This window comes from Talpa occidentalis, unplaced genomic scaffold, assembly GCF_014898055.3.
Source record: "Talpa occidentalis isolate TD23 unplaced genomic scaffold, MPIMG_talOcc4v2.1 talOcc4.10, whole genome shotgun sequence".
NCBI lineage: Eukaryota > Metazoa > Chordata > Mammalia > Eulipotyphla > Talpidae > Talpa > Talpa occidentalis.
Window position 1 is genome coordinate 13,178,209 of NW_023600993.1, and position 16,153 is coordinate 13,194,361.

The 16,153-nt window shown below is 42.5% G+C and overlaps 1 long non-coding RNA gene across 1 annotated transcript in view; it reads left to right on the forward strand.

The window, feature by feature from the left end:
• LOC129145105 (uncharacterized) overlaps positions 1 to 15,000 on the forward strand; it is a 130,767-nt gene extending 115,767 nt beyond the window's left edge. The window contains exon 4 of the long non-coding RNA XR_008550174.1: positions 14,873 to 15,000. This is a non-coding gene — a long non-coding RNA (uncharacterized LOC129145105). The remainder of the gene's footprint in view (positions 1 to 14,872) is intronic.
• Positions 15,001 to 16,153: the final 1,153 nt, after the last annotated feature.

Genomic DNA, 16,153 nt, shown 5'->3' on the forward strand with positions numbered 1-16,153 from the left:
CTGTGTGGGTGTTGGCCAACAATGGAATTAAAAATATGTTCAGGATTGTTTTGATAGTTTTATTTATCAAACAAAAGTAGAAGAATTGGATTTCTGTTCAAGGAAAACTCATGTGTGTCACCTATTCCAGACATGTTAAATATTTGTTTACAGTCTTTGCTTGCTGTGCATTCAAGTTTAAGAAAAAACAACACAAAAGTAATGGGTGAACGGATATGAAACTTTGAGACTAAAGTTAGTAATAAAATGTAAATAAAATTGGAAAGTGTCCTTAGAAGAATAATAACAAACTGTGAGGAAGTCATTGGAGACTTCCAATTACCCTAAATAATGGTGTGGGTCTCCTTCTTCTTATTCACTATATTGAATACGTCCCCAGTAATGATAACAATTTTTATCTGCTAAAAATTAAGAGGATTTTAATGATTTTGCCATGAAAACTTGTTTTTCCCTTTTCATAGCTTTAAACCATTCATTCATTCATTCACTCATTTTATATCTGAACCATTTTCTGTAGCCTTTACAAAACATGTAGTGTTTGGACATTGAGTCTAAGGAATAAAACAACCCCATTACTGGTTTTGTTTTTTTTTTTTTTTTTTTTTTTTTAAACTTTTTTTTTTTTTTAATAGAGGCATGTTTTTTATTTTATTTATTTGCTCGTTTGTTTGTTTTGTTTTGTTTACACATGCACTGGGTACAGTCAGAAGCACGGGAGGGTGAGAGAATCCACCAGAGCCAGAGAGGGGAGCAGAGCAGGCAGAAGGACCGAAGTACACTGCTGAGGGGAGCAGCGGGCGGCAGGAGAGGTCTGCGCGCCATGTGGGACCCTCCTCCGGTGCCCGGGGAGCAGCCGGGGATCGAACCGGCGCCGCAGAGGCTGCGGGCAGCTTCGCAACCCAGCGCTCAACCTCTGCGCTACCGGGGAGGCCCCCCATTACTGGTTTTGGATCTCAGTTTCTATCTATGAAGGAAGTGTTTGCCAAGCTGAATTACTAAGATTTAAATTCTCTACCGTGGACTCTTTTTTTTGTTAAAAGATTTATTTATTTTATGAATACAAAAGCTGGGATGTAGGCCAGAGGTGCAGGGGGGTGAGAGAACTCACCAGAGACAGAGTGGAGAGCAGGACAGGTGGATCCACTGAAATACATTGCTGAGGGGAGCATGGTCAAGACAGGAGAGGTCTGCTGTGCCATGTCGGTCACCTCCCTGGCTGGCCGGGGAATCGAACTCAGGCTGCGACAGCTTTACAGCACTGTCTTTAACTCCTGTGCCACCAGGGAGGCCTCATCATGACTCTTGATGAGGAGTGGGATTGTGGGAATGAGGAGTAGAGTTGAGTGGGAATGAATTGAATTGGAATCATGTCTTCTGAGGAAGGGTCTGATGTAGAATTTGCCCTTAGTGAAGATGTCTCTAGGACTCTGCTGTAGGCAACATTTTCTGGAACAGTTTCCAGGAGGTCAGTTCATTCCTGAGTAAGTCTCTTTAGGCACAATTCTTGCATTTGCCGGACTTGCATTGCTGTCCAATATGGTAGCCACTCGTCACTTTCACCTACTTAAATTTGTGTTAATTAAAATTAAGTAAAATTAAAGAAATTCAGCTCCTCCTCCACACCAGGCAAATTTCAAGTGATAAATAGCTACACATGGCCAGTAACTGCTATATAGGAAAACAGATGTTGAATATTCCCATTGCTGCAAAAAGTTCTACTGGACAAAATTTTCTAGCCTTATTGTCTATTTTTCTTTCAAACCACTTGCTTGTTCAATAACCAAATAGTTGTTTTTTTAAAAAAACTTTATTAAAATGCTCAGCGAAATAAGCCAAAAAGAAAAAGAAAAATACCGGATGGTCTCACTCATAGCAGGAATCTAGAAAACTTAAATAAGGGACCAGGAAAATGAATAACTATAAGAAAGTGAAAATCAAAATCAACAAAAAACTATGAACCAGAGACACTTTTAGGGGGTGGGGGCGGGAGGGGAGGGATTGGGGTCAGAATGGGGGGGCTGCAATTGTATGGGGAATATAAAAATAAAATTTATTATTTAAAAAAAACTTTATTAAAATATAATTTATGTACCCTAAAATTCACCCATTTTTAAGTGTACAATTCAGTGATTTTTAATAAATTTACTAAGATTTCTGAAGCACAAAATACAGATTATGATTGGCACGACTATTTTTTCAATTTTGCCAAGGATAGAACATAGCTAACATAATTCCAGATGCCAGGGAGAGAAGTTAATCCATTGTATACTATAAATGGGTGTCCAAGGATATTGGGACTTAATTTTCTCAGAGACCCTTAAGATAAGTGATATAAAACATAATTTGGCAGCGTTTCCGATACCCTCAAAGAGAGATGTAAGTATAGCCGAATATTTCTGAGTCAAGTGTGGTGCAATTCCCTCAGATAACCAAAATTTGGTAACTATCATGGCCATGTTGCAATTAGGCCAGAGTTTCCTTTCCTTCCTTCATAAGCCCAAGTATCTTTATAAGAGAAGCATCTCCCATCCACTGAAATATGATTAGTGTAAAACACACACTGTACTAGTATGACCACTTTAACAATGCATTCCTCACAATTCAGGTATTTTCTTTGTTGTTGCACAAGAACGATTTTTAGTATAGTTGGAAGGAACATTGCATATTGTTTTGTTTGACCTTTGTCCAGTTCATGCAATTTTACATTCCTTTTTTTTTTTTTTGCACATTGTCAGTATCTATAGAGTTGTTACTGACATTTCATAATGTTGGTTTCATTCTGTTTTCTTAGCCTGCTCCCTATTTTGTGCCATTTGGTGGTTTCCAATGCACTGATGCTATAAATAATGCTGTGATGAAAATGCTTGTTGGGATGGATCTGAATGTTCGTGTCCCATCCAGATGCACATGTGGAAGTCCTAGCACCCAATGTGGTAGTGTTAGAAGGCAGGGCCTCTGGGGGGTGATTAGTCCTGAGGGTGGAGCCCTCATGAATGGGATTAGTGCTCTTATAAATAAGACTCTACAGAGACCCCTGACCCCTTCTACCACATGAGGACACACAGGAACCAGGGTCCTCACTGAAAAATGAACATGCTAATCCTTTGATCTGGGACTTCTCAGCCTCCAGAACTGTGAGAAATAAATTTCTGTTGCTTCTAAGTCACCTATTCTACAGCATTTCATTATAGCAGCTCAACCCAAACAGACTAAGAAGCTTGTATTCATTTTTCCCTTTAGAGTCATTTATGCATATACACATACAATATAGAAACAGCTGATACTCACTATAGAAACAGTCAAGTATTATCATCATCTATATTGTTTTGTCCAATGAGGTAGCCCCATACATTGTGGATAGTCCAAATTGAAATGAGCCACGATCATGTAGGCATAAAACACAATGTAAAAGATATGATTAATTTTTATATTGATTACATGTTGAAATTAATTACATGTTAAAACATTATTAAAATTAATTTCACCTGCTTCTTTGTACATTTTAAAATGTGGCTACTGGGAAAATTTTAATTACCTATATAGCTCACATTATATCTCTTTTGGACAGCACTGATGTAATATCTTGAATTTATTTCTGGATTTTCTATTTGATCAGTTTCTCTTAACTATTTATACCTCGTCCCTTTGTTTTTGATAATTATTTTAATGATGTTAAGTATACTTGAAATATAACATGATTACAATCACAGATCTAAAATAGTGTTTAATATTATTGGTTACTTATATATTTACATGATGTGGACTATCAGTTATAAATTCCTGTATATTGTGGGCATTTTGACTTCATAGTGCATTGCATTTTTTTACGAACTTAAAAATATTGTCATCTTTTCAGTTTTAATTTCCCCAAAGATTTCTGCTTTATTTATTATATAGTCCTTCATTTTTCCATATGGGTTTTATAATTTCTTTCAAACCAAATTATCCTGAGTTACTTCATTAACCTTTTTTCATTGTTTGAATGGCAACTCTTACTGTATTTTTCGACTGCTGTGTCATCAGCATAAAGGAATGGCATTGAATATTATGACTCTTAATTCCTCTGATCTTCTCTTAATTATCTTTAATACTATCGTGGCATGTTTACTTTTACTTTCTACATATAGCTTTATTAACTCGCAAAGACAAAATTTAAAATTTCATTCTTCCCTGTATGTATATATCTTTCTTTCTTATGGAATACATTGTGTTAACATTGGTATTTGGCTTTCACTATTGAAGTATCCTTATTTTTTATATGCAGATAATGAACCAGTGTGCTTATTTTTATGATTAATTATATTAAATATTTTACCATAATATACCAACTTTATATTCTTGAGGTAAATCCTGCCTTTCCTATTTGACACATTTTTAACCTATTACATTTTGTTTGCTAAGGTTTTGTGTCTTTGTTTCATTAATGAGGTTTGCTATTCCAACAATAAAAGTTCACAAATTTATTTAGGAAATATTGTTCCCTAGGGAAAATATTATAGTTTAGAAAAATTTGGGAGCAATTTCAGTAGTATAAGAGGTTATTTACTTTTGAAAAGCTTAGAAAATCCTCCAATTAATGAATCAGGGTCATCACGCCTAACTTTCTATTTATAGATCATGAATTAATAATATTTTCTATTTCTTCATATTTTTATTACATGTTTTTGAGAAGTTATATAAACATAATTATTAAATCAAGTAACAGTATACATACTAAGAACAATTTTATTAACATTTAACTAAATGTACACTCTTTTAATTATTTCTTGATTACATTAATTTGTAATTTCTCCTTTTTCATCAAAACAGTGGTTTATCAACTTTGTCCATTTTGTCAGACTGCAAACTCTTCTGTTGGCTTATCTCTATTCTGTCCCCTTTATCTTTAAAATTTCTGTTGTGCTTTTACTTTTGTTTTGGTTCATTACATTATTCTATTTTAAAGTGCTTTAGTCACAGGCTTATTTAATAATGTTTCTATTATCATTTTATTGATGTATATTTAGAGAGAAAAATTTTCTTCCTACCACACTTTTGCCAGCATTTCAAAGATAATGATGTGTTGAACTTACATGCTTGCTATTTTATAAAAAGATTTTACTATAACTTTCCTTTATGTAAGTTAATATGTAAGTTGAATTTTAATTTCCATTGACTTGTTTCTGTAGAATTGCGTTTTTCTATTTAATTATAATTGTTTTCTTATGTTGTGATGTGAGAATATGGTTTCATGGATTTCATGCTATTGTTTTTTGCATTAATTTTAGTGCTTTTTTTCTGTCCCAGTGTGTGATTCATTTGTATAACTAAAAAGATTCTTTACAGTCCTTTGCCCTATGATTCAGTACTTTCCACATGTCTGTTAGCTCGACTTTATTCCTTACATTTTTCAGTTATATTGCTTCTCTTCTATTTTTCCATAGATTCTACTGTGTTCTGTTATTCCTGAGATCTACAATTATAGTTACATTTGTACGAGTTTCTTTTTGCATTTGGCCAGCTTCTGTATATATACCTTGACCAGGACTGGTTTCAGGGGCATTTCAACCCATCCAGGCACACAGAATCTTGCTCTCAGAGGGCCCCTGTACTTGTTTTAATGCTCTGCTGTCAATGTCTTAAAATTCTTAGTAATTTCTGAACAGAAGTCCCTGCTTTTTCATTTTGCAATGGCTGCTACAAATTATGTACCAGTCCTGCTTGTTCCTTGTGTTCAATGACTGATGAAATTATTTTTTTTTTTATCACAACTGGTGATGATTTGTTGGATTTTCTAGATAAGCCATCCTATCATCTGAGTGAAGTCCACTTCTAGCTAGGGAGCTTCTGGAAAGTCCTCTGGTAGCTCTACCCCGTACGCAGTATGAAATCACTGCTTAAAGTTCTCTCCTTGTGATTCCTTCACTTAATGTCAAGTGTTCTTTTATAACTTGCAGAGGAGCTGGTGGTCAGGTGTCCAACAGATGAAACCCAGGTCTGGCCCCACCAGGCCTTTTTCTGGAAGTGACAGCAGGAGTGAATGTATGCTCCATCCCTAACCTCCCTTGCTCCCATTTGGCCCAGGAAGCTGCCTTCCTCAACCTCTTAACACAAAGGGGACCGGGCTTGCTCCCTTGGGATTTTAGGCATCTGATTCTTTTGTGCCCTACTCCTTTCTGCCTTAGCTGTGCATATCATCCTGAAAGGGGCAAAACTTACTTTCCCTCAAGCACAGCCCATTGCTGGAGGAGTGAAGGAAGTAGTTGAACCCTCTCAATGCATGCCTGGAAATAGAGCTGCTCTTGTTCCCAAGCAAACTCCCTCACTTTGGATGTGCCTTTGTAGCCTCCTCTGTGAGTGGGAATAAATGTGTCCAACTCGTCCCTTCCTGATGTCAGCATGGAGCACTCTAACCTAACAAATGTGTCTTCCGTTTTGATACTTAGGAATATTCCTGTGCCCCACGACTTGTCCACCTTTCTTGATGAGATGGCAGTTTAGCAGGACCCAATTTTTGTCCCCTCCTTGTTTTATGTTTCTGTTTTCTTCGGAATTAATAGCGTGGTAGGCGCTCTACGAGAGTGACACATCTGACACTCTGTGTGCTGATGGGTGAGTGGGCAGGCAAGCTCTCCCTGAGTCAACCTCATGAATAGGACTCGGTCGTTAATAGCCCTGCAAAGGGAATGCAGACCGTGTTCCAACAAATACTCATGCTCGGTGAGTATTGAGCAAACATTTTATTGTATTCATAATGAAAATGAAGGGCACTGGCTGGGGCTCTGGAATTTGGAGACTTGGACATACTGACTGTGAAATGTTTATTGCACCCCAGACTCACCGTTGTCGGGATCAGCGAGAGGGGAGGCATGTTAAATAGAAGATGGGCTGAGACTTCAGGACGTGCCAGAGAAATCTTGTGGGTCTAATTAACCTTTTGGGGAAATGACTTGTGAGCTCAGGTTGTTACCTTTCAACCGGTGTTCATAGCATACTGTAGCGCTTGCAAATGTTAGTCCCCATCCACCCCAGGAGGCAGGTCAGCATTTTATTCCCGTGTGACCAAGTCGGGAAATGAAATCTCCAGGGTTTAAAGGATTTGTCTTATGTCGAGCAGTGACCAGATGGGGAGGTTCTTATCCGCCAGGGAGCCTCAGGTCTGGGGGCTGAGACACAGAGCAGGCTGCATCTTCACATCCTGTATTAAATAGAAGCTTTGAATTTCCCTACAAGTGAGATTGAGAACAGCAGACCGGGGGATGAAGTATTGACACACCATTGCAGAGAAAAGAGCTTATGAAAGACTTTGGATTTAAGCTATGTGTTTAAAAGAAAAAGGGGGTGAAGTGGGGATGGTTGGGACCATATGGCTGATAGTGTCTTCGTGGGGGAACAGATGGATAAAAGAGCATAGAGGTGACTCGGGGTACAAAGTGGCAGTGGAGGCCAGCAAGGCTTGTTTGACCTTGGAGATTATGGTGATGCAATTTTTTATTTTGGATACAACACAGAGTTAAAAATCCAAGGTACCCATTTTCAGAACTAGAAATTGAGGATGATTTAAAATGACTCCACATACCCTAATTGCATTAACATTGTACTTTACTAGACACTTTAATTGCCTCTCTCTGTTACTAACACAGCAAGTCCTCAGCATCAAAGAAGTTACCATGTTAGGAAAAGGACTGTCGTATAATTCACCAAGTGAAGAATCCACATGGAGGAGAAGTTGTCCTGGGATTTTTGGCTCAGTGATAAGGGGAAACCAGGGAACCTAATTTAAAAGGTAGGAAAAAGGCCAATTATGTGAAAATCTTGAGCTCAGACTGTGGGGAGATAAGATTCCCCAGGTATTTGATTTTATAGCAGGAAATGATAGGGGGTCAGACATTTGGAGAGAGATCCACATGATTAGAAGAGACTGAAACATTTTCTGTCACACCAAATAGTGATCCCACGAAAATGGAAACTACCAAGAATGGAAACAAACCAACCCTCAACATCTCATTTGACTTTTTTTTTTTTAAGATTTATTTATTTATTTATATAAGCACTGGGTACAGTCAGAAGCACGGGAGGGTGAGAGAATTCACCAGAGCCAGAGCGGGGAACAGAACAGGCAGACTGATGAAACACACGGCTGAGGGGAGCAGTGGGCGCAGCAGGAGAGGTCTGCGCGCCACGTGGGACCCTCGCCAGTGGCTGGGGATCGAACCAGTGCTGCAGAGGCTGTGGGCAGCTTCACAACCCAGCGCTCAACCACTGTGCCACCAGGGGAGGCCCTCATTTGACTTTTTAAAAAGTTAACAAACAAACAAAACTCCTGAGATTAAACACCTAGAATCAGCAGGTCAAAGGAGTTTGCACAGGAACAAGGAGAGGGCTTGGATGTGTCTTATCCTGTATCCTGGCTCCCCCAGAATTACCTCTGACCCCTGTTGAGCAAGCCAGCTCTGTGGTCCTTCTGGGTCTAGGTCCACTCCAGCTTCCCTCCCTGTTGAAGCCCCATCTTGGGGCTTCGTGTCTGTACCCAGGCAGACACAGAGCCACATTCTCATCAACACGGGGCTCGTGATCTGTCTTCACTTGCCTGAAGCCCCCTCTCTATGACTTTTTTGGAGGGTGGCTAATGTTGTCTTGTTCACCCCACCCGCTTCTGGGTAACAAGATTAACCTGTCTTGTCTTTCACATTTGGTCTCCCTGCGTCTCTGCAGAAAATCACAAGGTGACATTTGGCTAATTTTTCGCTAATGTGCATCAGTGAAGCTGTCTAGGGAAGCTGCCTTTTGCCAGGTAATTTGTACATCTTAACAGCAGCCTTCTGGAGATTTGGTCCTCTCTTGTGTTATGTACTGCTAAGGGTGAGAATTTCTAACTAATTAAGAAAGAATTTGGGCAGCGGGCCAAGCTGGAGGGGTAATGGTTTTGGTCTGGCCAGCTTTGCTATATTCTACCTGTCAGAGCTAGGTCAGAATTTTTTACTGATCTAAGGCAGGACTGGGACTACTCCTTTAATTTGTTATTTTTAACTACTTTTAAATTTGGAAGGTAATGCATGCAAATGGAAAATAAACTTCCTTCCTACCCTAAAGGCCCAGCCACCTCCCCCAATGGTATCCAATAGTCTTTTCCACACAGCACACATATATTTAGCAGATGTTAGTGACATGAGTACATTTATTTATTACTAATTATAATAAAGAAATGTAGGAAGAAAAATTGGATGGCTTGGAATAAAACATACTCAGCACATCTAAAGAAAGAGGTCTTATGAAATAAGAATGGATTGTGTAAGCATATGAGGGACAAAGATGGATTTCAAAAAAAGACTTATTAATTAAAATCAAATTTATATAAATTATATGTGAGGTTCTAGGTTAGTCAGAGAGTTTAAAGGCAGATCCTATGTAGTGTCAAACTGATAAGCTCAATTAATACAGGCCTATAAATTGTGATCTGTTGATTTCAACACATATGGGGAGAAGACTTATAAACAAATAATTATAATATGATATAATATAATATATAATATAATATAATATAATATGATAAGGGCTGTGGTGAAGAGCCTGGAGGAGCTGGGTATATCTTCTGGAGTTAGGAACTTCTGTCTTATCAAAGGAGGAAACCTTTGTGCTTTCTTGAAGGATGCATTTAAGTTATTCCAATGAAGAGAGAGAAATGGGGATTCTAAACCTAGCAAACACCCAAGGGTAAGGGTACTCAGCTTTGTCAGAGAAGTCAATCGATGTAGGTAGCATACAGGCAGCCTATCTGGGTAGTAGAGGGTGCAGGAAGGCAAGCAGGGGCCAGGTTATGATGGGCCCTGTGTGTCAGCTATAGAGTATGAAGTTTGTCTTCAAGTGGAACTTCTGGGGATTTTCAGGCTGAGAAGTGATTCCCCCCAGGACAATTCTGATGAGCTGTTGGAGCAGCCCACTGATGCTGGCAGGGACTCAGCCCCAGCCCAGTGTGATGAGACAGCAAAGCAGACCACTGGTGGGCATGGGGTTGAGAGAAATTTTTAGGTTTATATGTTTTATTAGATTTACATGGTTAACTATGTCTTAATAGTAACTGGGACAGGCGGTACAGAGAGCGGAGGCTGGTGCGGAGCTCTCCAGCTAGGCTACTGTGTGCACAGGGCACCCCTGAGAGTAACATGGATAGAGGTGAACAGACGTATGCCCCACATAGTCAGTGACTGAACCCAAGGCACGTTGAGTTGGAGATTCTTTTTTTTTTTTCCTAAAGATTTATTTTTTACAAGAGCTGGGGTACAGTCCAGAGGCACGGGAAGGTGAGAGAATTCACCAGAGACAGAGTGGGGAACAGAACAGGCACATTGACCGAAATACACTGCTGAGGGGAGCAGCAGGCGAGACAGGAGATATCTGCCGCGCCATGTGGGTAGCTCCCTGGCCAGCTGGGAATCGAACCGGTGCCCAAAGGCTGCGGACAGCTTCACAGCACTGCACTCAACCCACTGTGCCACCGGGGAGGCCTGATTTGGAGATTCTTGTGGGGTAATCAGACCAAGAATGTCAGCAGAGGAAGGGAGAGTTTCCATGGCACCAGGAGAGTTAGCAATAGCAAATGTTCCACAAAGGTCAAGAAAAGTAAAGATTCAAAAGTAGCCACTGGGTTTGTTAACTAGGATGTCAACCATTACCTTGGAAAGGGCAGTTTCAGTAGAAGAGGAAAGAACCAGTTACAATGGACTGGTAAGTACAAAACTTTTAGGAAGGCATGTTTAGAATTAACCTTCTAATGGAGAACTAGTGGGGAGAGAGATGGATGAAGAGATGTGACTAAGAAGGCAAGAGACAGGACAAGGATGAACAGCACCCACCTCTGCCTCAGTGACTGACTGTCCCGCAGAATGTCACTGGCTGTGGGTTGTGGGGAGCGGCTCCTCTTTTCCTTCACAGACCAGCTGTCCTCGTATCCACGCTGGTACAGCTGGGAGAAGCTGCAGTACCTGCGCCTCTGTACTAGCAGCTTGGGAGAATTACACCATGTAGAGCAACTTTCAACGCGCTACACCACTTTGCTGTCCTGGTAAGGCCCAGCTGATGAAGGCAGGACCTTCCTTCCCGGCTCCAGGAGGTCCTATTTGCCTCTGTAGTGCCCTAGAGCACCCAGGAAGACCTGGGACATGGGCCTGAGAGAGGTGGCCCAGGAGGAGAAGTCATTTCCTTTCTTTTTGGGCTAAGGCTGCTATTTAAACCCTTGCATGACAGACACTGAGACTAACCCCTCCTTCAGAGAGGAACCTGCTACATTCTCTGCCACACAGAGTTACAGAACCTTCTGGTCCAAAAGAACAATCATGGCAGAATAGTAGAGTCCAGTAGTCACAAAGGACAGATGGCTCCTGCTTTGGGGTTAGTCTAAGACAGCAGAGGTGGTAGGTAAGGAAGAATGCACGGGATGGGGAAGAAGTTTAAGATGTATTTTGTAGTCCGTGTGAAATGAAATCCTAGGACTACTGATGAGATGCACAGTTGTGGATCAGTTGGAATATGGAGAGGAATAGTTGGGCAATGGAAATTGGAACCAATTAGAAAAGCATAACATATTGTCTGACAGCACCAAAAGCCCCACTGATCACAGAAATTGTACACTAGCCAGTGTGGCCATGTGGTTTTTTATTTTTTATTTTCTCCAGCAAGCAGGGAGTTGGGGGGCTGGATGGAGAAAGTCCTGGTTGGATTTATGGGAAGCTGTAGACTGTCACACTAGACACAAATGAAGGACAATGATATGATGCATCCAGGAAGAGAGTGAGAATGTGGTTGAAAGTTTGCCCATGAGGTCCAGGCTGGGTAGGGTAGAAAAGCAAGAGCAGTGATGGAGAGGGTTGGGGTGGAGGTATAAGTCTTTCTAAGGTTGGCAGAGGGGCCTAGGGGGAAATGAAGGCATGGGAGGGGTGAAAGGATAGTTTCTGAGTTTCCGACTTCAGAGATGACATAGTTCTTGAGCTTGGGATGTGGGAATGTTACAGAAGGGAAGTTGGTTGGGAGTTCCCCATTACACACTGGGATATATAAAATGTTGCAGTCATCAGACTACTAAACTCTTTAAAATAAATTTGCCCTTGAAAACCAGATTGATGAGACACACATAACTGCAAATTTTGGAAGGCATTTGCTACCCTTTTCTTATCACGCAGTTAGGAGGTAGGATAGAAAAAAATAGGCCTCCCTATAGATCTTATAAAGAACAATGTGTGGGTGTCCTTCTCTTAAAAGAAAGAACTAACACAATAGCAAGTTTTGTATTTCAGATTTTTTACTTCTCTTGGAAAAAATAAGATGATCCTGCCAGCATTGGGCCAGGATTCCTTCCTCACTAGGTTAACTGAGCCCCCACCTCCGATTGCTGCCCCATATGAAACTGTCAGTTGCTATTTATTATCATGTTCACACTGTCTTTCTTAGAGTTAAGAAGAAAGTGACATGTCTTATAAGCAAGGCTCTTTCAAAATTGGAAAGCTAAAGGTAAATTACCTAGAGTATTTCTCTCTATTTGATATGTAAATGTCACTGTTGAAAACTGTAGGTGACTGTGCTATTATGAACAAATTCTTCTAGCTTTACTCATTACATTACCTGGCTCCTACAGGCATCTAAATATACAGAGATGCCTATAGAAGAAATACAATAAAAATACCTGAGTATTTACAAAAATAGTGTTGATATAAAACAGTAATTCTTAGAGCCAATCAAATTGCTTTTGCTGATAGAATAATCTTATCAAATCCCCAGTAATTAACAGATTCTCTTAAAGCACTACCTAACTCAATAGCCACTGAGAACAATTTAATGAATCCACACAGTAGTTCTTCATTGGCTGGAAAACATCAATGTAATCCCCCAAGTACCGAACTTCTTGATAGTCATGTTCACTTGCAGAAGATGGAAAGGAAAATAGGTGAAGGATCTTTAGTGTCAGAGGGGAGGAAGAATAAGAAAATGAAAATTTGGGAGAGGTCTGATTTGTCTCCCTGATGCTCATAAAGAAAGGCCTTGCTCAATCTTGTTGAGGGTTACGATAAACATAATCCAAGCTTTAGGAGCAAAACAGTTAATCTAATAATCTTGGATTACTAAGGCAGGAAGCAAGGGCTAGCCAAGGTGGACCAGTGCATTGACATGATCTATTCCTTAAAGCATTTTGGGCACCTGCTTTCTGCTCTAGTTTTCCTTTACATTAAGTCTCGGGAGCAGCCGACTCCAAAGGCTCAGAGGTGGAACCGTGTCTTAAGAGAAATACAGGAAATACAATGAGATTGGGATTTGGGAAATGAAAATGGCCATAATACATTGAGAGAAAAAAAAATCTGAGAGCCAAGTGCTCAGTGAGTCAGAAAAACTTCGAGAGTTATGATGTTAGAGCTTGCGAACTGGAAACCAGATAGGAATTGGTAACCAACAAGGGTCTCACTGACAGCAAGAAGTCAATAAAAGCGTCAGTGTTATTTCGGGAGAATAAAAGAAAGATATTATGGACCAGGGAGCCTGACTAGCTCATGCCTGACCAGGCATTGAATTAAAGATACAAATAGAAGGCAGTTTAGTGAGTGGTGGCAACGATGATTAAGCTGAGATGGACTGGAATATGAAGAAAACTGAAAAGACAAAGCTGTGTATTGCTAGCACGACAAGATAATGAGATTTAAGGATATCTGTTGACTTTAAACATTTTGAACAAATTATCCATCTGACTCTAACCAGTTGTCTATAAAGAGGTACTAAATTGGTGTAAGTACCCCGGAGGAATCCAGAATGAGCATTTTATTAATGTCTCGCCCATCTCTTATTACCCTGCTCTGAAAATTTGTCTGCAGGACCTATTAGACAGTATTTGCTGAGGAATCACTAGGATATTTTGGCTCTTTTCCTAACTTTAACTTCCATGAATTTTACAATGCCACGAAAACACTTGAGCAAGAATTTTGGCAAAATATTTACAATTTCTTCAATAACATTGCTCACGGAATAGGAGAAATGGAAAGCAATAATTTAGTAACTGCAGAGAGACAAGCAACAAGGAGGAGAAACAATTGCTTACTCTGCTGTTTGTGGTGAAAAAAATCTGAGTTTAGCTATTAAAAAGCCTGTCGGGAGCCGAGAATTGCACATGTCAGAGGAACACGCTGCTTCGCCTCACCATGGAGGAGAAACGGTACCTCCAGTCTGGCTGATTGTGTGATGAAGGAGAACAGCTATAACATCAGCAGGCTTGTGACCAGCGCCTTGTGGGAGACAAGCATTTAGGGGGATAAAAAGGAACCTGGCAGAGGGCTTGGGCTCCTGGCATCGGTAGTTACAGGGCTGCCAAGATGCTTTGGGAAATGCTTTAATTTAAATGCCAAGTCTGTTTCAATGAAGGCTCCCTGGTTTGACCTGTTGGGAGTCCAGAGTGAGATGGATAGGTGCTCATTTTGGAAAGCGTTAGATGAATTTGATGGGGGTTTTATAAAAACCATCCTGGAGGTTTAAATCTCTGTAGGCCCCACTCACCCCGGAGCCTTATGATACCATCAGCAGAATATATGGCTCTCAGCATTTTCCTAGTGATTGCAGGAAAGGGCAAAAGATACCTCCAGGCAGTTAGTCAGAAAACATCAAAATTAGAGAACTTTGAATAAAGGCCTGCACCCTCTTTCCTCCTGGCAACACACTGATACGACTATAAATTTGATAAGGCAGATTAAGAATCTGATTTCAATTGTTCCATTATTTTCCTGCAAAACTATAAAAGACAGAAAAAAAAAAAAAAAAAAAAAAAAACCTTTGACCCCAAAGCCGGGGGAAACAGGAATAGGGGTGATGGGACAGAATAAAATATTAAGATGTTGTCCAACGATGTGAAAATATTTGTTAGCCTGTAGGCCCAGGTTGACAAGAGACGGATGTAAGCATGTCCGATGGTCTGCAAAAGCATGGCTCCAGAAGATCACAAGAATGAAAACGCCCCCAACAATAACACGAAGGTATTTGAAGTTGCTCGGTGGCAAGGGCAGGAATGTTTATGTATGGAAAGCCCATTTCCTTAGAGGCTACTTGGCAGTTTGCTACAACATCATGCTAATGAAAGCAAAGTCTTTAAGTTCACCCCCCAGTGGACTATCAGGTTCTCCTCCGCGCCCGCCCAGTGGGAAGCGCGTTCCCAGAGTAGGAAACCCTAGCCAGAGAAGAGTTGGGGAGCCAGAGGAGGGCAGGAGGCTGAGCTTGGGAGACTGGGATGGGCAGGTGGGTGGGTACAGGCTGGGTGGAGCCTCCTCGGGTACCACAGCTGCGGAGTTTGGGCCCAGTGTGGCTCCAGGGATGGAGATCCAGGGGAGGTATTGGGTTTGGGGTCCGGTCACTCCCCGAGCGTCGTAGGGAGCTGGGGTGGGGGGCGGGCAGCAGACCAGAATGCGAAGGGCCGGCTGTAGTGGCCGGGGTAGGATGCTGCCCCGAAAGACAAGCCTGACCTCGGGCGGGGTCCGCTGGCATCCCTGGTGGCGGGATCGGGAAGGACACGGGGAGCGGGGACCGGGGCGATAAATCCCTGCAGGGCGACCCAGAGGGCACGGCATAGGCTCAGCGAGGGCCTGCGCTCCTCGCCTCGCGCCAGCGCCCCCCACCCCCGCTCCGACCTCCTTGCACCCGGTTGAATTAACCCGCAGCTCTGGAGCCCAAGGGCACCGAACTGGCTCCTGCATGTGAAGTGGGTCTGGTCTGGCCCGCGGGGGACAGCCGGAGGGGGGGCCCGGGGGGCCTTCTCCGGAGAGGGCTGCGAGGGGATGAGCCCCGCGCGCCCAGCGGGGGCTGGAGGGAGGCGCCGCGGCCGAGCCCCCGAGCCCGGGGACCTTCGCCCCGGGCCCGCGGCCTGCGCGGTCGCTGCCCCTGCGGGCGCCCGGCTGCTGACTGGCGGTTGCCGCAGCTCCGGGTGCGGGGGCGACCCGCAGCCCCCGCCCGCCCGGCAGCGAGGCTCCCGCAGCCCGATGCCCCGGCCGGGGAGCGCAGCCGCGACGGCGGCGACCTCGAGCGGGAGCCGGGCGGCTCGCGGTGGGTCGAGGGGCGGCCGGGAGGGGCCCCGCGGCCTGCAGGGGCAGCGCGGAGCCGCAGGAGCCGGGGCGGGCGGGCGGGCGGGGGCGGGAGGCGCTGGGCTGCCCCTGCA